This window comes from Nycticebus coucang, chromosome 18, assembly GCF_027406575.1.
Source record: "Nycticebus coucang isolate mNycCou1 chromosome 18, mNycCou1.pri, whole genome shotgun sequence".
In the NCBI taxonomy this organism is placed as follows: domain Eukaryota; kingdom Metazoa; phylum Chordata; class Mammalia; order Primates; family Lorisidae; genus Nycticebus; species Nycticebus coucang.
The window spans coordinates 45,034,396-45,056,043 of NC_069797.1; the positions used below are offsets into that span (position 1 = coordinate 45,034,396).

General features: G+C 40.6%; 1 pseudogene; it reads left to right on the forward strand.

The window, feature by feature from the left end:
* The first annotated feature begins 1,213 nt into the window (after positions 1-1,213).
* Positions 1,214-20,146, forward strand: LOC128571093 (60S ribosomal protein L31-like; annotated as a pseudogene).
* The last annotated feature ends 1,502 nt before the right edge of the window (positions 20,147-21,648 follow it).

A 21,648-nucleotide genomic window follows, 5' to 3' on the forward strand; every position in this document is an offset into this window, starting at 1 on the left:
TAGCAGAAGAGCTGAATGGTGCATTTTCATGCCACCCCAGACATATTTAGAACACCGTGCCCAACAACTGCAGAAAAACATTTTTTTTGTTGTTGCAGTTTTTGGCCGGGGCTGGGTTTGAACTCACCACCTCTGGCATATGGGCCTGGCGCCCTACCCCTTTGAGCCATAGGCGCTACCCCAGAAAAACATTTTTTTAAAGCACACATGGAATATTTACAAAATTTGACAATATATCAGGTCATAAAGCAAATCTTTTTTTTTTTTTTTGTCTGAGACAGAATCTCACTGGTAGGCATCATGATAGCTCAAGCGATCAGCCTACCTCAATTTTTTTTTTTTTTTTTTTGTAGAGACAGAGTCTCACTGTACCGCCCTCCGGTAGAGTGCCGTGGCGTCACACGGCTCACAGCAACCTCTAACTCTTGGGCTTACGCGATTCTCTTGCCTCAGCCTCCCGAGCAGCTGGGACTATAGGCGCCCGCCACAACGCCCGGCTATTTTTTGTTGCAGTTTGGCCGGGGCTGGGTTTGAACCCGCCACCCTCGGCATATGGGGCCGGCGCCCTACTCACTGAGCCACAGGCGCCGCCCCAGCCTACCTCAATTTTGTTTTTTGTTTTTTTCCCCTGTTTTTAGTAGAGACAGGTCTCTTGCTCAGGCTGGTCTGGAACTCCTGAGCTCAAGCAATCCACCCAAATAGGCCTTCTAGAGTGCTAGGATTATAGCATAAAGCAAATCTTAATACTTTTTCTAAGGACTGAAATCATACAGTGACTAGAAATCAATAACATAAAAGCCCATATGTGGGCCAGGCGTGGTGGCTCATGCCTGTAATCCTAGTGTTCTGGAAGGGTGAGAGGGGTGGATTGCCTGAGCTCTAATGTTCAAGACCATCCTGAGCCGGAGTGAGCCAGAGTGAGACGCCATCTCTATCAAAAAGCCAAGCGTTGTGGCAGGCACCTATAATTCCAGCTACTCGGGAGGCTAAGGGCAAGAGAATTGCTAAAGGAAGAAAAAAAAAAAAGAAAATTAAAAAAAAAAAAGGACTTTAAACTAAGACTATTGAAAGCCAGTTGAAAGCGAAATTAAAAAAAAAAAAAAGCCGATATATGCTTAGACATTAAGAAATACATAGTTAAATAGCCAGAGGATCAAAGAAGAGAACATAGTAGAAATTAGTAAATACTGCTTTCCAACTCTGGTCCGGCAGAATGGCTCCTGCAAAGAAGGGGGCTGAGAAGAAGAAGGGCCGTTCTGCCATCAATGAGGTAGTGACCCAAGAATACACCATCAACATTCACAAGCGCTTCCGTGGAGTGGGCTTCAAGAAGCGTGCCCCTGGGACACTCAAAGAGATCCGGAAATTTGCCATGAAAGAGATGGGGACTCAGACATGCGCACTGATTCCAGGCTCAACAAAGCTGTCTGGGCCAAAGGCATAAGGAATGTCCCACATCGTATCTGCTTGCATGTGTGGTTGTTCAGAAAACATAATGAAGATTCACCAAACAAACTCTATACTTTGGTTACCTATGTACCTGTTACCACTTTCAAAAACTTACAGATAGGCTTGGCACCTGTAGCTCAAGCGGCTAAGGCACCAGCCACATACACCAGAGCTGGCGGGTTCAAATCTAGCCTGGGCTTGCCAAACAACAATGATGACTACAACCAAAAAATTGCCAGGCGTTGTGGCCGGTGCCTGTAGTCCCAGCTACTTGGGAGGCTGAGGCAAGAGAATTGCTTAAGCCCAGGAGTTGGAGGTTGCTGTGAGCTGTGATGCTATGGCACTCTACCCAGGGCGAAAGCTTGAGGCTCTGTCTCAAAAAAAAAAAAAAAGAAACAAACTACAGACAATCAACGTGGATGAGAACAAACTGGTGATTGTCAGATACATCAAATAAAGTTATAAAACGACAAAAAGAAAAGAAAAAAGAAATTAGCCCATGATCGCATTAATGTACACAGCTATGATTTAATTAAAAAAAAAGAAATTAGGAAATATTAAGAGTAGAACTATAATGAAAATACGAAAGTTTGGGGATAGAGATAAACAATTCTGAGGGAAATTGATGGCCTTAGCTGCTATGCTAATAACAAAACAAAAACAAAAAACACTCATCAGCTAAACACCCATTTTATAAAGTTCGAAACGCATCAGTAAAACAAACTTAAGAAAGGTAGGAAAAAGGAAATCAAGGTAAGAGTATAAATCAATGAAATAGAAAATAAACACAACTGAGAAGATGAACAAAGTCAAAGGTGGGCCCTCTGAAAAGACTAATAAAAATGACAAACCTCCAGTAAGACTGACCAAGAAATAGAGAAAGCATGAATAAACAACATCGAGAATGAAATATTGACATAAACACAGAAGTTACAGACATCAAAACAAAATAATAAGAGGAAATTGTTGAAATTTTTTATGTCACTAACTTTGAAATCTTATAAGAAACAGACACACTCTCAAAAAAATCTAACTGACTGAAAGAGAAATGCTAAACAATCCTATAATCACAAAAAGAATTGAATGTGTAAATTAAAACCTTCCCACATATTAAACTTCAGACCCTGTTGGCATCACCAGCAAGTTCAAGACATTCAGAGAATAAATAATTATAATTATATACAAGCTATTTCAAAGGATGAAAAAAGCCCCATTTTCTTCAACTCGTTTTATGAACCTAGCAATAAGTTGGGCCCAAATCTGAATTATAAAAAAGGAAAATTCAGGCAAATCTCATCTCTGAGCATAGATTCAAAAATCGTAAACAACTGTTGCAAACTTCATCAGCAATATATGAAAAGGATAATACAATAGGGGCTTATCCATGGTTTCAATTTCCATAGTTTCAGTTACCTGCAGTGAACTGTGGTCCAAATATATTAAATGGAAACAAACAAGCAATTCCAAAGCTTTAAATTGCATGCCTTTTTGAGGAGTATGATGAAATCTCTCCCTGTCCTGATCCATCACTTTATCTCATCACGTAGATTTTTAGCATCTCACATTATCACAGGGAAAAGAAAGGTGAGTACAATGCAATAAGATACTTTGAGAGAGAAAGAGAAAGACCACATTCACATAACTTTTTTTTTCTTTTTTTGAGACAGAGTCTCAGTATGTCGCCATTGGTAGAGTGCTGCGGCGTCACAGCTCACAGCAACCTCAAACTCTTGCGCTTAAGCAGTTCTCTTGCCTCAGCTTCCCAGTAACTGGACTACAGGCGCCACCACAACGCCCAGCTATTTTTTTGTTGTAGTTGTCATTGTTGTTTGGCAGGCCCGGGCTGGGTTCAAACCCGCCAGCCCCAGGATATGTGGCTGGCGCTCTAGCCGCTGAGCTACAGGCACTGATAACTTTTATCATAGTATATTATTATAATTGTTCTATTTTATTATTATTTGTTTTTTTAATCTCTAACTGTGGCTAATTTACAAATTCAACTTTATCATATATATGTACATGTGCGAAAAAACATAGTATACTACATTTATAGGGTTTGGTATTATTTGCTGTTTCAGGCATCGTTGGGGGGGGTCTTAGAAAATATTCCCTGCAAATAAGGGAAGACTACTCTATATCATAAATAAAGCAAGACTAGTTTAACATTTGAAAAGTAATGAAAAATCTCCACTTTAACATAACAATAAAAGAGAAAAATCATATGATCATTCTTTACAAATGCAAAAAGCATTTGATAAAACTTAACATCTATTCTTGATTTAAGAGGGGAAAAAAACTGAGAAAAGATGGAATGGAAGAAAACTTTAACATGATACGTGTTCCCTACCAAAAGCACAGTATTAGAGGCCCTAACCAGTGCAATGAAACATGAAAAAGATACGAATAACATATGGGTTATAAAGAAAGAAACTAATACTATTTGCAAACAACATAGTTGCGTACATAGACAATCCAAAGGAATATGCACACACTGTTCGAATGAATAAGTCAACGCAGCCAAGTTACTAGACACAACATATTACAAAAGCCAATTGGAAATTTCTTTTTTTTTTTTTCTTTTCTTTTTTTGAGACAGAGTCTCACTCCGTTGCCCTCAGTAGACTGCTATGGCATCATCATAGCTCACAGCAACCTCCAACTCCTGGGCTCAGGTGATCTTCTGGCTTCAGCCTCCTGAGTAGCTGGGACTATAGGCCCACCACAAAGCCCAGCTAGTTTTTCTATTTTTAGTAGAAACAGCATCTCGCTTTTGCTCAGACTGGTCTTGAACTCCTGAGCACAAGTGATCCACTTGCCTGGACCTCCCAGAGTGCTAGGATTACAGGCGTGGACCACCATACCCAGTGAAAATTTCTGTAATCTAGTCGCAAGCATGTTGAAATGAAATTTTAAAATGTATCATTTACAATAGCATCATGAAACAGAAAACCCATAGAAATAAACATTCATTAGATCTGTAAGTGTTCCACACAGAAATAACAAGACATTGTTGATAAATATTAAAAAGACATAAATATACAAAGTCACATCATGATCTTTTTGCTATTTATCTTCTACTTGTTCCATCTTTTCTTTGTTTATTTGATTCTCTTCTCCTGCTTTTTTTTAATCACTTCAGTATTTTTTTATTATTCCATTTTAATATTCTTTATTGTTTTCTTGCTCAGACTTGTGTATTTATTTGTTTATTTATTTTTAGTGGCTGCTCTTTAGTATACTGCTTCACAGTATACACCTTAAATGTAATTCAATCTGTCTTAAATAATATTAATTCACTTTACATTTAGTGTAAGAACTTTACAATAGTATGTTTTCATATCTCTTCTCCCATCCGTGCTTTTTTGTCATGCCATTTACTTGTAAGTATGCTACAAATCCCATAATACCTTTGCTTGCTTTAAATAATCAGTTATCTTTTCAAGATATTTTAAAACGAGGGGGGAAGTCAGTTATATTTTCCTATTTTTTTTTTTTTAGCATTTATGGCACTCTTTATTTCTTTATATAGAATTTAATTTTCATCTAGTATTATTTTCTCTTGCCTAATGCACCTCTTTTAATATTTCTTATAGTGCAGGTCCCTTGTGATGACGTCTCCAAGCTTTAATATCACTAAAAAAAGTCTTTGTTTTTCGTTTTTGAAATGTATTTCTGCTGACTATAGAATTTTAGGTTGACAAGTATTTTTTTTCTATCCGTAATTTAACGATGTAGCTCCATGGACTTTTTGCATACATAGTTCTAAGAAGTTAAGTCTTCCGTCATTCTTATTTTTGTTCTTTTGCATGTAAAGCATCTCCCTTCACACCAACTGCTTTTAAGATTTTTGTGTTTACCACTGCTTTCTGCAGTTAGGATATGATGTGCGATGATTTGATTGTTTATTCTATTTGGTACGTGTTGAAATTATTGCATTCCTGAATTTGTAGTTTTCTTCAAATTTGGAAATAAATTTATTGATCATTTAATCAAATATTTTCCCTATCTGTCTTCTTTTTCAGGAACTCCAATCGCATGTATGTTTTTTTTTTGTTTGTTTGTTTTTTTTTTTTTGTAGAGACAGAGTCTCACTTTATGGCCCTCGGTAGAGTGCCGTGGCCTCACAGCTCACAGCAACCTCCAACTCCTGGGCTTAAGTGATTCTCTTGCCTCAGCCTCCCGAGTAGCTGGGACTACAGGCGCCCGCCACAACGCCCGGCTATTTTTTGGTTGCAGTTTGGCCAGGGCCGGGTTTGAACCCGCCACCCTCGGTATATGGGGCCGGCGCCTTACCGACTGAGCCACAGGCGCCGCCCAGTATGTATGTTAAGCTTCTCAATATTGCTGTATGTATGTAAGTCTGATAATTTGTTCATTTTTTAAATCTTTTTTCTCTGCATGCTTAATTTTGAATATTTTCCATTGTTGTGTCTTCACATTTATAGACCGTTTCTTCTATCATCTTTATTCTGCTATAAATTCTGTTCAATACATTTTAAAATTAATATTATTTATTTTTTAAGAACAGTTTTAGGTTCACACCAAAACTGAGGATAAAGTATAGAGTTTGCATGTATCCCCTGTCTTTATACATGAACAATTTCCCCATCTATATTCCATACCACAGAGGCGTATTTGTTACAATCAATAAACCTATACTGACACATTATTATCAACCAAAGTCCATAGATTGCATTAGGGTTCACTCTTGGTCTTGTACATTCTATGGGTTTTGACGAATGTCTGATGACATATATCCACCATTGTGGTACGGGTTGAGTATCCCTTATCTAAAATACTTGAGACCAGAAAATGTTCTGGATCTCAGATATTTTCAGATTTGGGAATTTTATATTATCTTACTGGTTCAACATCCCAACATGATATACTCAAAAAAGTTGCAGATTTTGGAGCATTTTAAATTTCTATTTTTGGATTTGGAATGTTCAACATGTATCATACAGAATAGTTTCACTGTCCTAAAAATCTTCTCTGCTCTTCCTATTACTCCCTCTATCCTTGCTTCAGGTCCATAATTTTTCTTTTTCCAGAATTTCATATAGTTGGAAATATATAGTATATAGACTTTTTGATGAGCTTCTCCCATAGCAATATGCATTTAACTTTCCTCCATACCTTTTCATGGCTTGATAGCTCATTTCTGTTTGGTGCTAAATAATATTTCATTATCTGGCTTGGTGGCCATAGCTTAGTGGTTAAGGCACTGGCCACATACACCGAGGCAGGTGGGTTCGAACCAGGCCCAGGCCTGCTAAACAACAATGACAACTGCAACAAAAAAAATAGCCGGGCATTGTGGTGAGCATCTGTAGTCCCAGCTGCTTGGGAGGCTGAGGCAAGAGAATCACTTAAGCCCAAGAGTTTGAGGTTGCTGTGAGCTGTGACTCTACGGCACTCTACCAAGGATGACATACTGAGACTGTCTCAAAAAATTCTTTTTCATTATCTGAATGTGCCACACTTTATCATCCATTCACCTACTGAAGGACATTTTGGTTGCTTCCAAGTTTGGGCAATTATGAATAAAGCTGCTATAAACATCCACATGCAGGTTTTTTGTGTGAACATAAGTTTTCCGTTCATTTGGGTAAATACCAAGGAGTGTGATTGCTGAATCATAGGGTAGGAGTATATTCACTTTTGTAAGAAAAGACCAAACTGTCATGTAAAGTGACTGTACCATTTGGCACTTCTTTCACCAATGAATGAGAGTTCCTGTTGGTCCACACCCTTGATAGCATTTGGTATAGTCACTTTTTGAACTGTAGCCATTCTAATAGGTGTGTATAGGTACCTCATCATTTTTTTTTATTTGTTTGTTTGTTTTTTTGAGACAAAGCCTCAAGCAGTAGAGTGCTATGGCATCACAGCTCACAGCAACCTCCAACTCCTGGGCTCAAGCGATTCTCTTGCCTCAGCCTCCCAAGTAGCTGGGCCTATAGGCGCCTGCCACAACGCCTGGCCATTTTTTGGTTGTAGATGTCATTGTTGCTTGGCAGGCCCAGGATGGATTCGAACCTGCCAGCTCTGGTATATGTGACTGTCACCTTAACCACTTGGGCTATAGGCGCCAAGCCCTTCATCATTGTTTTAAGTCTTAATTCCCTAATGATGTATGATGTTGAACATATTTTCATATGTTTACTTGTTATCTACATATCTTTTTCAGTGAGATGTCTGTTAAAGTCTTTTTCCTTTTTTTTTTTTTAATTATTAGAAACAGGGTCTTCTTCTGTCACCCAGGGTGGAGTGCACTGGCACCCACATAGCTCACTGTGACCTCAAACTCGTGGGCTCAAGTGATTTTCCTGCTTCAGCCCTCCAAGTTGCTGAGACACAGGAGTGTGCCACCACACCTGCCTATATTCTTATTTTTTGTAGAGAAGAGGTCTTACTATGGTACCCAGGCTGGTTTCCAACTCCTGGCCTCAAGCAATTCTCCTTCCTCATCTTCCCAAAGTGCTGGGATTATAGGCATGGGCCTTTTATGCCCAGGCTTTTCACCCATTTTTAAACTGGGTTGTTCATTTTCTTCTTGATAAGCGTTAAGAGTACTTTGTATATATTTTTGGCTCGGTGCCTGTGGCTCAAGCGGCTAAAGCGCCAGCCACATACACCTGAGCTGGCGGGTTTGAATCCAGCCTGGGCCCGCCAAACAACAACGACGGCTGCAACCAAAAAATAGCTGGGCGTTGTGGCGGGTGCCTGTAGTCCCAGCTACTTGGGAGGCGGAGGCAGGAGAATCGCTTGAGCCCAGGAGTTGGAGGTAGCTGTGAGCTGAGATGCCACAGCACTCTACCCAAGGCAACAGCTTGAGGCTCTGTCTCAAAAAAAAAAAAAAAAGAGTACTTCGTGTATTTTTAATAACAGCCTTTTATCAGATAGGTCTCTTGCAAATATTTCCTCCCACTCTGTTACTCGTCTTCTCCATTCCCTTGACATTGTCTTTGGCAGAAGTTTTTAATTTTAATGATATCCAGCTTGTCAATTATTTCTTTCAAACATTTTCTTCTTATTGCCTCTAAAAAGTCATTACCATACTCAAGGTCACATAATTTTTCTCCCATATCATCTTCTATGAATTTTTACAGTTTTGCATTTTACATTTTAATTTTTGTGTAGGGTGCAAAGCCTGAGTCTAGATTCATTTTTTGCACGTAGATGCCCTGTTGTTCTAGCACCATTTGTAAAACTATCTTGGCTTCACTGTACTGCATTTGCTCCTTTGTCAAAGATCAGTTGACTACGACTCAATTTCCAGTGTTTCTATTCTGTTCCTTTAATTTATTTGATTCTTTCAATAAGACCACACTGTCTTTATCACTGTAGGTTTATAGTAAGTAAACAATCTAGTTTATAGTACATCTTGAAGTTGGTTAAAGATAGTCTTCCAACTTTGTTCTTCTTCAATATTGAGTTAACTGGGTCTTTTGCCTCCCTCTATAAACTTTAGAATCTGTTTACATCCACAAAATAACCTGCTGGAGTTGGTTTTTTTTTTGTTTTGTTTTTTTTTTTCTTTTTTTTGTTTTTGGGGGGGTTACATTGAATCTATAGATAAATTTGTAAAGAACTGACATCTTGGCAATGCTGAGGTTTCCTATTTGTAAGCATAGAGTACCTTTTCATTTACTTATTCTTTGGTATCTTTCATTAGCGTTAAGTAGTTTTAAAGATCTCACATATATTTTGTTAGATTTGTACCTAAGTATAGTCATCCTTCAGTATCCGTGGGGGATTTGTTTTAAGATCCCTTACAGATATAAAACCCACAGGTGCTCAAGCCCCTTATATATTACATGGTGTAGTATTTGCATATAACCTCCACACATCCTCTTGTAGACTTCAAATCATCTCTCGATTACTTACAACACCTAATACAATGTAAATACGATGTAAACAGTTGTTACTCTGTCTTGTTTAGAGAATAATGGCAAGAGAAAAAGTCTCTTCAGTTACAGACACAACATCCTTTTTTTTTTCCCCCAAATATTTCTGATCTGCAGTTGGTTGGATCATGGACATGGAACCCACAAATACAGACTTTCTCAGGCAAACAAAAATTGAGGGAATCTGTTGCCAGGAGATCTGCCTTTAAAAAAATATTAAAAGTGAGGCTGGGCACGGTGGCTCACACCTATAATCCTAGCACTCTGGGAAGCTGAGGCGGGTGGATTGCCTGAGCTTAGCAGTTCAAGATCCGTCTGAACAAGAGCAAGACCCCATCTCTAAAAATAGCTGGTGTTGTGGTGGGCACCTATAGTCCCAGCTACTCAGAAGGCTCAGGCAAGAGGATCACTAGACCCCAACACTTTGAGGTTACTATGAGCTCAGACGCCATGGCACTCTACTAAGGGCAACAAAGTAAGACTGTCTCAGAAAAAAAATGTGTTAAAAGAGATTCTCAAAGAAAAGGAAAATGATATAGGTCAGAAACTATTATAGAATCTACATAAAGGGGGCGCTGGCCCTATATACCAAGGGTGGCGGGTTCAAACCCAGCCCCGGCCAAACTGCAACAAAAAAAATAGCTGGGCATTGTGGTGGGCACCTATGGTCCCAGCTACTCAGGAGGCTGAGGCAAGAGAATTACCTAAGCCCAAGAGCTGGAGGTTGCTGTGAGCTGTGATGCCACGGCACTCTACCAAGGGCGACAAAGTGAGACTCTATCTCTAAAAAAAAAAAAAAAAAAATCTACATAAAGGAAGAGCACCGAAGGACACTTATTTTTCTTGTTCTCAATTGAGCTAACAGACAATAATTTGTTCATAATAATAATGTCAGGTATGTATTTAAATATGTGTGTGTGTGTATGCTTATGTGTATGTGAAATAAATAATACAAAGGATGGGAGGGAGGAATCAGGAATATTTTATTCTTTTAAGGTACATGCACACCCATGAAGCATAAAGCATTGTTTGAAAGTGGCTTGTACTCATTGTAAATGTATATTGCAAACCTTAGGGCAACCATTGGCAAAATGTTTTTTAAAAAGGAAGTAAAATTGATACCTGAGAAAAGAGAAAATTGAATCAGTAAAATGCTCAATTAAAACCACAAAAGACAGACAGGTGTGGAAGGCAAATTTCCCATCCCGTATTTTTATGATACCCTCTTTTAGTTGTCCCAGAGATCTTGGATATTCTGTTTTGTTTGTTTAGACTTTTTTTCTCTTTACTTCTTTAGTTCTGGGAGTTTCTGTTATCTTATCCTGAAGCTCAGAGAATGGCCAGTCTACAGCCGGGCATGCTGGCTCACGCCTGTAATCCCAGCACTCTGGGAGGCTAAGGTGGGTGGATTGCCTGAGCTCACAGATTCGAGATCAGCCTGAGCAAGAAGAGCAGGACCCTGTCTCTGAAAAAAATAGCCAGGCATGGTGGCGGGCGCCTGTAGTCCCAGCTACTTGGAAGGCTGAGTCAAGAGAATGACTTGAGCTCAAGAGTTGAGGTTGCTGTGAGCTAAGTCGCCATAGCACTCTACCGAGGGTAACCCAAGTGAAACTCTGTATCAAAAAAAAAAATATAGGGCGGCGCCTGTGGCTCAGTGAGTAGGGCGCCGGCCCCATATGCTGAGGGTGGGGGGTTCAAACCCAGCCCCGGCCAAACTGCAACAAAAAAATAGGTGGGCGTTGTGGCGGGCGCCTGTAGTTCCAGCTGCTTGGGAGGCTGAGGCAAGAGAATCGCATAAGCCCAAGAGTTAGAGGTAGCTGTGAGCTGTGTGACGCCATGGCACTCTACCCGAGGGCGGTACAGTGAGACTCTGTCTCTACAAAAAAGAAAAAAAATAGAATGGCCAGCCTACTTATGGGCTTATCAAAATCGTTCTAAATTTCCATTACAGTATCTTTGATCTCCACCATTTCTTTCTTTCTTTTTTTTTGCAGTTTCTGGCTGCGGCTGGGTTTGAACCTGCCAACTCCGGCACATGGGGCTGGGGTCCTACTGCTTTGAGCCACAGGCACCACCCTGATCTCTACCATTTCTTTTTAATGCTGTCTTAGAATCTCCATCTCTATGTCCACGTTACGTATCTTTGCATGTGGTCAACTTTTTTTTTTTTTTGTAGAGACAGAGTCTCACTTTATGGCCCTCAGTAGAGTGCCGTGGCCTCACACAGCTCACAGCAACCTCCAACTCCTGGGCTTAAGCGATTCTCTTGCCTCAGCCTCCCGAGTAGCTGGGACCACAGGCGCCCGCCACAACGCCCGGCTATTTTTTGGTTGCAGTTTGGCCGGGGCTGGGTTTGAACCCGCCACCCTCGGTATATGGGGCCGGCGCCCTACCGACTGAGCCACAGGCGCCGCCCAGCATGTGGTCAACTTTTTCTACTAAAGCTCTTAGCATATTAATCATAATTTTAAAAAAATTCCTGTTATGTATTAAAAAGTGAAAAAATAATAGACACTAGTTCAGATGCAGACAGAAAGCAAGGCTTATGCACTGCTGGTGGAACTGCAAATTAGTGCAAACTCTATAGAAAAAACTCAAAGAAATAAATGTAGACCTACTATTTGATCCAGCAATCCCACTTCTGAGGATTTCTCCAAAGGAAAAATAGTCATTTCATCAAAAAGACACCTGCACTCAAAGGTTGGTTGCAGCACAAGTCACAATTGCCAAGATGTGGAATCAACCTAAGTGCCCATCAGTTCATGCAGAGATTAACAAACTGTGGTATATGTTATGTATATTCGCCATGAAGTACTACTCAGCCATCCAAAGAAATGAAATAATGTCTTTTGTAGCGACTTGGATGGAACTAGAAATAGTCTCCTAAGTGAAGTATCTCAGGAATGGAAAAACAAACAGTACGCATATTCTGTAATAATTGAGAGGTAATTGATGGCACACACAGGCACAGGGAGATGAAAATGTCATCAGAAACGTCAAGAAGTGGGGAGGGGAGGAGAAGGCAGGGCATAAACCTATGTATCAGGTACAAGGAGCACTATGCAGGCGATGGGCACCCTAAAAGCTCTGATTTAAGCCTTAGAAAAGGTATCCACATAACGAAAACTTGTGTACCACCTTAATAGCTTGAAATTAGAAAAAAATTCCTGAGATGATGATTACAACATTCCTTCCTTATCTGACCCTAGCGCTGATGTTTGTTCAGTCTCTTCATATAGTAAGGGGGGTTTGCTTGTTTTGCCTTTTATGATGCCTTGTAATTTTTTGTTGAAAGGTGGACATGATATTCTAAGTAAAAGGAAAACTGCAGTAAATAGACCTTTAGTAATGTAGTGGTACAGTGTGGGGAGGGAGGGGAGGAATTCTGTGCTTTTATGATTAGGTCTCAGTCATTTGGGGAAGCTGCGGTGCCCTTGACTGTGAATGTCACCATATTTTCTCAGATGCCTCCCGTCCCCACCCCTTATGGGAGACAGGATGGCTAGATGGGGCTGGAATTGAGTCTTCTCCTTCCCCTGCATGGAAGATGAACAGGAGCCAGACTTGGGTATTTTTCTTCCCCCAGGTAGGCTCTGATGATCCTTTAGCAGGTTACGCTCTGGTAAAATATCAGGGGTGCCAAAAAAAAAATGTATCCAGATTATAAGCGAAGTTATCTATGCATTATATATTGTTACATGATGTATATACTTTGAACACATCTTGTGATTGCAGAAGTCAAATGACACTTTTTCTCATCTTTTGTTATCAGTATATACTGAGTATTACAATTTTAATACAGTTTTTTGTTTCTTATAATGTGTATGCATTTTTTGGGGTGCCCTTTGTAATTTTTTCTGACAGTAGGCCTTAGGAAGAACAGAACGCTTTGGCATATTGTATTTGGTCCTTTTTCCTCTCCCCCTCCCAGAAGCATGAAGCAATTTGTGCCTGGTATTGACTGTGAGGTCCTGGTACTACCCCTGGACGAAAAACTACAAAAGCACAGGGGCTCCCCTGTGATTGGCTCCCTTGAAATTTTTAACTTCAGACCTGTCCACACTGTCTCTCCAGCAAATTGTCAATTGCAATTTAGTTTTTCCTGTCCCTGGACCCGCTCCTGATGGTTTCTGCTTGGGTGAGTGTCTGTTTGGCTAACTTGTAATTCTCTGCATCTGCCTGTCTCTCTGTCCAACTTCGGGGGTGGTAGTTTTCCCTATGACCTCACTTCTTTGACAGATCTAAGAAGAGCTGATTTCTCAGTTTGTTCAGCTTTTTTACTTGTTAGGATGGAGTACTGACTGCTAAGCTCCCTAAATGCCAGGCCAGCCATTCCATATAATTTTCATTTCAGATATTTTATATTTTTAACAGTTCCATTTAGTTGTTTATTAAAGTCTCTTCCATTCTCTCCTCATTAAGTTCACGTTTTCCTCTACATTTTTAACATGTGGAGCAAATTGATGTACAGTACACATCCCTTATCCACAGTTTCACTTTTCATGGTTACAATTTCCCGTCATCATCTGCAGTCTGAAAATATTAAGTGGAAAATTCCGGAAATAAACAATTTCTAAGTTTCAAATTGCCGACCATTCTGAGCAGCGTGATGAAATCTCTTGCCATCCTACTCCGTCCCACCCAGGATGTGAATCAACCCTGTTCCAGCAGATCCACGCTGCCTCTGCTCCCAGCCCGTTAGTCACTTAGGGGCCATCTCAGTAATAGACAGAGCCACGGTCTCTCTATGGTGGAGATTGTGTTCACAGAACCCTTATTTTACTAATGGGCCCCAAATGCAAGAGAAGTGAGGCCAGCAATTTGGACATACCAAAGAGAGGCTATAAAGTGTTTCCTTTAAGTAAAAAGGTGAAAATTCTGACTCAACAAAGAAAGAGAAAAAAATTACATGCTGAGCTTGCTAAGATCTACAGTAAGAATCAATCTTCTATCTTTTATGAAACTGTGAAGAAGGAAAAAGAAATTCGTGCTAGTTTTGCTGTCACACCTTAAACTACGAAGGTCGCAGCCACCGTGCATGGTATGTGCTCAGGTAAGATGTAAAAGGTATTAAATTTGTGGAAAAGGTAGAAATGGGTTCTGATTGACAGCAATGTCTTGTGGCAGAAAGCATTGAGACTTCAGCCAGGGATCCCCCTGAAATGAGTGACACCAAGCCATATATTCCAAGTAAGGAATGGTTACACAGATTTGGGAATAGATTTGGACTGAAAAATGTAAATATTATTGGAGAGTTTGCATCTGCCCAGGCAGAAGTTGCTGCCACATTTCTGGCAAAGTCGAAGAAGTTTTTAAGGAGAAACGGTACCATACGAACAAAGCGAGTCTTCGATTACGATGAAAGTGGGCTCTTCTGGAAGGATATGCCCAATAGAACCTGCATTTGTTAAAGTGCAAAGGGGACATCAGGGTGTAAGGTCTGGAAGGACAGGAGATCTCTGGCACTGTGTGCAATGCTACAGGGCATAAGCTGGGTGTCGTGTGCACAAAGAACATAGACTCTCTTACAAACAAAAGCAAAAACTATCTGCCTGTGTTCAGTACTGTCTATGCAACGCATCCCCTATGGATAAGGAGCAATCACTGTTTTAATGTTCTAGCCTGCTCATTCCATCATGTCTGTCATGTATACATCTGTTTCTGTTGGTTGATTTTTCTCTCCTGGTAGAGGGTCCTATTACCCTGACACTTTGTGAAGACTCCTCTGTAAATCTTTCTCGATCTTTCTCTCTTTCTCTCTCTCGTTTTGCAGCCTCCTCCTCTCCAGCACTCCGACAAGCAAATTCTAGGTGTCTTGGCATCCCCCAACTCCAATATCTGTCCCGTCAATTCAGTGAAAATGCTGGCTTTCTTAGGCTTTCCCTTTCGTGAGCTTCACTTGTGTAACATATAAATTCCAGGTGGCCATTGTTTAAGGCTAAGCTCCTGCACCAGGCTCCAACAGACCTGAGTGAAAATCACAATGGAGTAATCCGTGCTTAAGTTCCACATCACCAAACCGAAACTAAGTTGTTATCTGGCCTCCAGAGAAATCAGGAGAGAGAAATAACAGCCAATTTCCCAAACAGGCCAGTTTCAATCTTCAATCAGTAAGATAATGAAGCTCTCGGTTTTAATCTTTGTAACTAAAAGTAGCCTGAAGTTAACCAGTTATTTTTCTATTTTCTGTCTCCCTATCACTGCCTTCCAAGGAAAGTAACTTTGAAATGACCAATCCAATTTGTATTCTTTATTTCTGCTTTCTTCAGCCCTTTTTCTGTTAAAATAAAACCAAACCTTTCTGCTCACTCATTGGAACACTTATTCTATATTATGGAATGAAGTGTCGCGTGGTTCAAGTATTGCAGTAAAAGCCAATTAAGATCTTTAAACCAAACTTGTAATTTTGTCTTTTAACAGCTGGAAACTGTGGTCAGTAAGGTAGGGCAATCAAAGGGCTTCCCTCCTTAGTCTCTTTTCTCTCAGGGATCACAGTCCTCTGCTTCTGACTGTCCAAGGTCTGAAACTTGTTTAATATATTTTGTCTGGCTTTATAGTTGTTAATAGTGGGAGATCAATCCAGCAGTAGTTAATCCTTTGTAGGCACATTTTAAAATCCTTTTTGTGTTACAAGAACAACTGTTTCGTGTGGCTCAACCTACTATTTCTTGGCCAAGTTAGTAGTTACGTAGATTGGTTTATTTTGTGATTTTGTGATCAGTTATTGACCTCTGTGCATTTTGGCAGAGGTAAAAATTCAATAAAACATTATTTTAAAAAACAAAATAAATTTATATGGAAGTGTAAGTGTAGAATAACCAAGACACCCTTGAAAGAAAAGAATGAGTTTTGGTAACTTACCCTATCAGATATCAGATATCACAACTTATTATAAGGGTATTCTAGTTGAGAGGCATGATATTGACATAAAGTTAAAAAAACAAACACGATAACTAAGAAAATGCCAGGAAGGCTGAGTTAACCAGTGTGAGGAAAATATGTCAAATGGTCTATAAAACCAGTGTATGGTGCCCCATGATCGCATTAATGTACACAGCTATGATTTAATATTAAAAAAAAAGTTAGAAAAACAGACAAGAAAACAAAATAGAGAACTTTTCCAAAAAGACCCACACAGGTTCGGCGCCCATAGTACAGTGATTATGGCACCAGCCACGTACACTGAGGCTGGTGGGTTCAAACCCGGGCTGGGCCAGCTAAACAACAATGACAACTACAACAACAACAACGAAAATAACCATGTGTTGTGGTGGTTGCCTTTAGTCGCAGCTACTGGGAGGCTGAGGCAAAAGAATCACTTAAGCCCAGGAGTTTGAGATAGCTGTGAGCTGGGAGGCCATGGTACTCTACCGAGGGCGACATAGAGAGACTCTGTCTCAAAAAAAAAAGAAAAGACCCATAGAAGTGTAAACATTTGATGTATGACAGAGATGTCACAGGAACAGTAGAAAATACTGAACTTTTCAATAAATCATGCTGGGATAATCGATTCTCTCTGATTATGAGACTTTGCCCCCTACCTCACTCCATATACAAAAATCAATTTCAGATGGATTAACAACTGAATGTAAAAGGCAGAATTATAAAGCTCTTAAATGAGAATGAGAAAATATTAAAATGTCTTTAGAAGTAGGAAAGATTTTTTAAATAGGGCCCACAATAAACATAAATGAAAAGACTGATAAATTCATCTTCCTTATTATTTAAACATCTATAAACCAAAAGATAGCATGAAAAAGGTGCAAAGGCAAGCCACAAGTAGGAGTACATGTTGTCCATATATAGTCATCCCTTGGCATCTGGGCGCCAGGGGCTGATTCCAGGACCATCCTCCCAAAGGATATCCAAATCTGTGGATGCGCAAGTCCCTTATATAAAATGGCATATTTGCATATAATCTATGCACGTGCTCCCGTACATTTTAAATCACCGCTAGATTACTTATAACACCTAACACAAGGTAAATGCTATTTCTATACCATATTGATTTCTAATTTGCATTTTTTGGTGGTGTTGTATTTTTGGCTTTCTCTACATGTTTCAATCCGCAGTTGGTTGAATCCATGGATACGAAGGGGTGAATGTATATAACTGTTAAAGAACACATATCAAAGCTATATAAATAACTCCTCAATTTTTGAGAAAAAGACAATTAGTCCAGATTTAACATGAGTAAAAGACTTGAATAGGGCGGTGCCTGTGGCTCAAGGAGCAGGGCGCCGGTCCCATATGCCGGAGGTGGTGGGTTCAAACCTAGCCCCGGCCAAAAACCACAAAAAAACCAAACAAACAAACAAAAAAGACTTGAATAAACACTTCCGAAAACTTGAATGGTCAGTAAACACAAAAAGAGGCTCCATCTCTGATTAAAATCATAATAAAAAACCTCATTGCACACACGTGACCAGAAAAAGTTAAGTAGGATAATAACAATTGTGGGGGTGTTACAGGGGTCCTCAAACTATGGCCCGCGGGCCACATGCGCAGGTGTGATTGTATTTGTTCCCGTTTTGTTTTTTTACTTGAAAATAAGATATGTGCAGGGTTCATAAGAAGTTGTTCATAGTTTTTTTTTTAAACTATAGTCCAGCCCTCCAACGGTCTGAGGGGCAGTGACCTGGCCCACTGTTTAAAATGTTTGAGGACCCCTGAGTAGCACAACAGGATCACTCACCCACCCATCCCCTGCAGCTGGGAGTGTAAACAGATCAAAGTCCTTGGGGAAACGTTTATTATCAAGTGAGTTTAATATGTACGTACTTTAAGACTCAGTAATTCCACTCTTAGGTGTAAATCCTAGAGAAGGTCTCCCACACAGGTATCAGGAGAAATGTGAATAATGTTCAAAGTGGCATTTCTGGTGATAGTCAGGTGTCTATTAGCACTAGGTCTTTGTGTTACATAGCAGTGAAAAGAAATGAACTTCAGCTTAACTCATTGACACAGAAGAATCTCAGAAAACAATGTTGAGGTGGCAAACATAGCTCAGTGGGTTGGGCACTGGCCACATACAACAAGGCTGGTGGGTTCGTACCCTGCCCCGGACAGCTAAAAAAAACTACAATGACAACTACAACAACAACAACAACAACAAACAGCTGGGTATTGTGGCAGGTGCCTGTAGTCCCAGTTACTTGGGAAGCTGAGGCAAGAGAATCGCTTGAGCCCAAGAGTTGGAGGTTGCTGTGAGCTATGACTTGACGGCACTCTTCCCAGGGTGACAGCTTGAGAGTCTGTCTCAAAAACAAACAGACAAAAAAGAATACAATGTCAAAGCAAAAGATGCCAAATAAAACTGAATAGAAACAGTATGATTGTCTCAGGGCCCATAGCACAGTGTTTATGGTGCCAGCCATATACACTGAGGCTGGCGGGTTCGAACCCAGCCTGGGCCAGCTAAACAAATGACAACCAGGCATTGTGGCAGGCGCCTGTAGTCCCAGCTACTTGGAGGCTGAGGCAAGAGAATTGCTTAAGCCCAAGAGTTGGAGGTTTCTGTGAGCTATGATGCCACGGCACTCTACCTAGGGTGACAACTTGAGACACTGTCTCAAAAAAGAAAGAAAGAAACAGTATGATTCCATGTCTATAAAGTTCAAAAGAAAAAGGATTAAACTGCATTATTTTGGAATGAATATCAGACAAGAGAATGATTATCATAGAATGTTAGGATAATGGTTACCCTGTTGGGAGAGAGGGGGGTGCAGCTGGGGAGGGGCCCATGTTTTCATTCTTGACCTAGTTGGTGGTCACTTGGGTCTCATCTCATTATTATTCTGTAGTAGGCAGTGACAAGTTTATTTATTCACCATTTGTATGAAAATTTTCAAAATAAGAAAATAAAATTAACCTAAATTCTAATACCTTTCTTTATAGTCCGAGATAATATGATGGTTTCAAGGTTTTAAGTATCCTTATTCATTTACTCACTTATTCTACAGACATTTGTGGCATATTTCCTATATGTTTTAGGCATTATACTAGACACTAGAAATGAAGAAATTTATTTATTACCTATCCAGGGAGTTTTGATAATAAAAGTAATAATTGATGCTATTATTATTGTAACAAATGACATTTAACTGACTGTTTACTGTTTGTACTAAGCACTTTACCTATATTACTTCATTTAATCTTACAGACTTCTTGGCTTGGTGCCTATTGCTCAGTAGTTAAGAAGCCACATGCACGGGGTTGGTGGGTTCCAACCTGGCCCAGGCCATATAACAACATTGACAACAACAGCAAAAAAAAAAAAAAAATAGCTGGGCGTTGTGGCAGGCCCTGTAGTCCCAGCTACTGAGGAGGCTGATGCAAGAGAATCACTTAAGCCCAAGAGTTTGAGGTTGCTGTGAGCTGTGACACCACAGCACTCTACCCAGGGTGCCATAGTGAGACTCTGCCACCCCCCCCCGCCCCCACCACCAAAACAAATCCTATGGACTTCCAGTTCCCCAGTTTTAAAAACAAGGAAGCTCCTAGCTTAGCTGGTTAAAGCATCTAATAAAAACAAGGAAACTGAATACAGCAACAGTTAGTAATTTGCCCAGGTCTAACAGAGCTCAGAAGGCAGAGCCAAGATTTGCTCTTAGCAAGTGTGGCTTTCCTGCCCAGCATCCAGTCCCTTTCTTTTAGATGACAGCACCTTGATTTTTCTTTGGAGAACCCCCTTCTCACCTTTGGTCCCTGGGGTTCAGGTAGAACTGACTCAGGCCTGGCCACTCATCTACCTGGATGCAGTAATTGGTTCAGGCATGAGCATGTGACCTCTAAGAGACCAATGGGATTCAAGTCTGAAGAGGTTTCGGGATTTTGGGGAAAAATGGGTTGTCTTTGCCCTAGAATTAGAACTTTTGGCTGTAAAGAGAAAATAATCCTGGAGATTTGGGAGGATCATCTGTCGTGGAGAATGAAACCAAGCAGAAGCAGATTTGAATCCTTGGATCCAGCTGTGCCTGGAGCCTTCTCACTATCTGGTGTTTTCAGTGACATAGGCCTCAAATGGGTTTTTCTCAGGCTCACAGAGGTGCAGGCACACACCCCAGTGATCATTGTACCAGCTGAGTGTTGAAGGCTAAAATAAATGCGGGTATGTAGAGTGCATTTAGATACACTCTGGGTATGGATTAGACGCGATGTTTTTCACTTTTTTCCCTTTCCAATCCTAGGTCTGAAGCCAAATCTCAGGGGAGATAGAGGTATTTACACCAGGAGAGAGAGTCGTCAATCACCTTGAATTTGACACAGATCAAGCCAGTCATCCTTCACAAGGGGGGACGGGCCGCTGTACCCAATGTCATGAAAGATTATCACAAAAGACCTGATCTCAGGGACAACAATAACAGGACTTATTTAGGCTCTGGAATACATTTCATCTCAGCTTTAGGAAGCCCTTGACCACAAAACGAGATATGACATCACTCCTCAAGTTGACCAAACACTGCTGCAGTCTTCACAGTAGAGTGAGCACAGATTGAGGACCCCTCCCCTGCAGGGTTGAGTCACCTGCTTCAGCTTGGCTAATGGCATCTCCATCACCTGGAAGAAGGACTGAGCCTCCAGAAGATCCTTGCTGTAAAGGACTAACACAGCCCTTTGAGTAAACGGAGTAACTTACGCAGGTCCTCAATCAAGCCATGGGGTTGGGTTGAACTCTTTGGCCCTGAGAACCTCTCATCTTTACCCCTCCTCAACCAAATTCAGAGCGAATTTTACCCTCTTGCTGCCTTGTTAAAGTCAGACTATAGAATCAGAGAGTAAATTGATTAGAACACTAGCATCCTTTTATTTATTTAGTTTTTTTGAGACAGAGTCTCACGCCATTGCTCTGGGTAAAGTGCAGTGGCATCAGCCTAGCTCACAACAACCTCAAACTCTTGAGCTCAAGCTATCCTTTTGCCTCCGGTTCCCAGGTAGCTGGGGCTACAGGTGCCTGCCACAATGCCTGGCTAAATATTTTCTATTTTTTTCCGGAAAAGACAGGAGTCTCACTCTTGCTCAGCCTAGTCTTGAACTCCTTAAGCTTAAATGATCCTCCTGACTCCGCCTCCAAGAGTGCCAGGATTACAGGAGTGAACCACTGCACCAGGCTCCTCCTTCTAAATGAATGTAACAGCTGACATTAAGATAATCACAAAAGGTCGTGTATTTTTCTCTTGTTGGAGAGGACCAGCCGCAGAGGTGTGAGCATTATCATTCATGACAGACTCAGAAGTATGTAAATAACCATACTGCTTAGCACCCTGGCCTGAGGGCAGTTCCCCGGCTT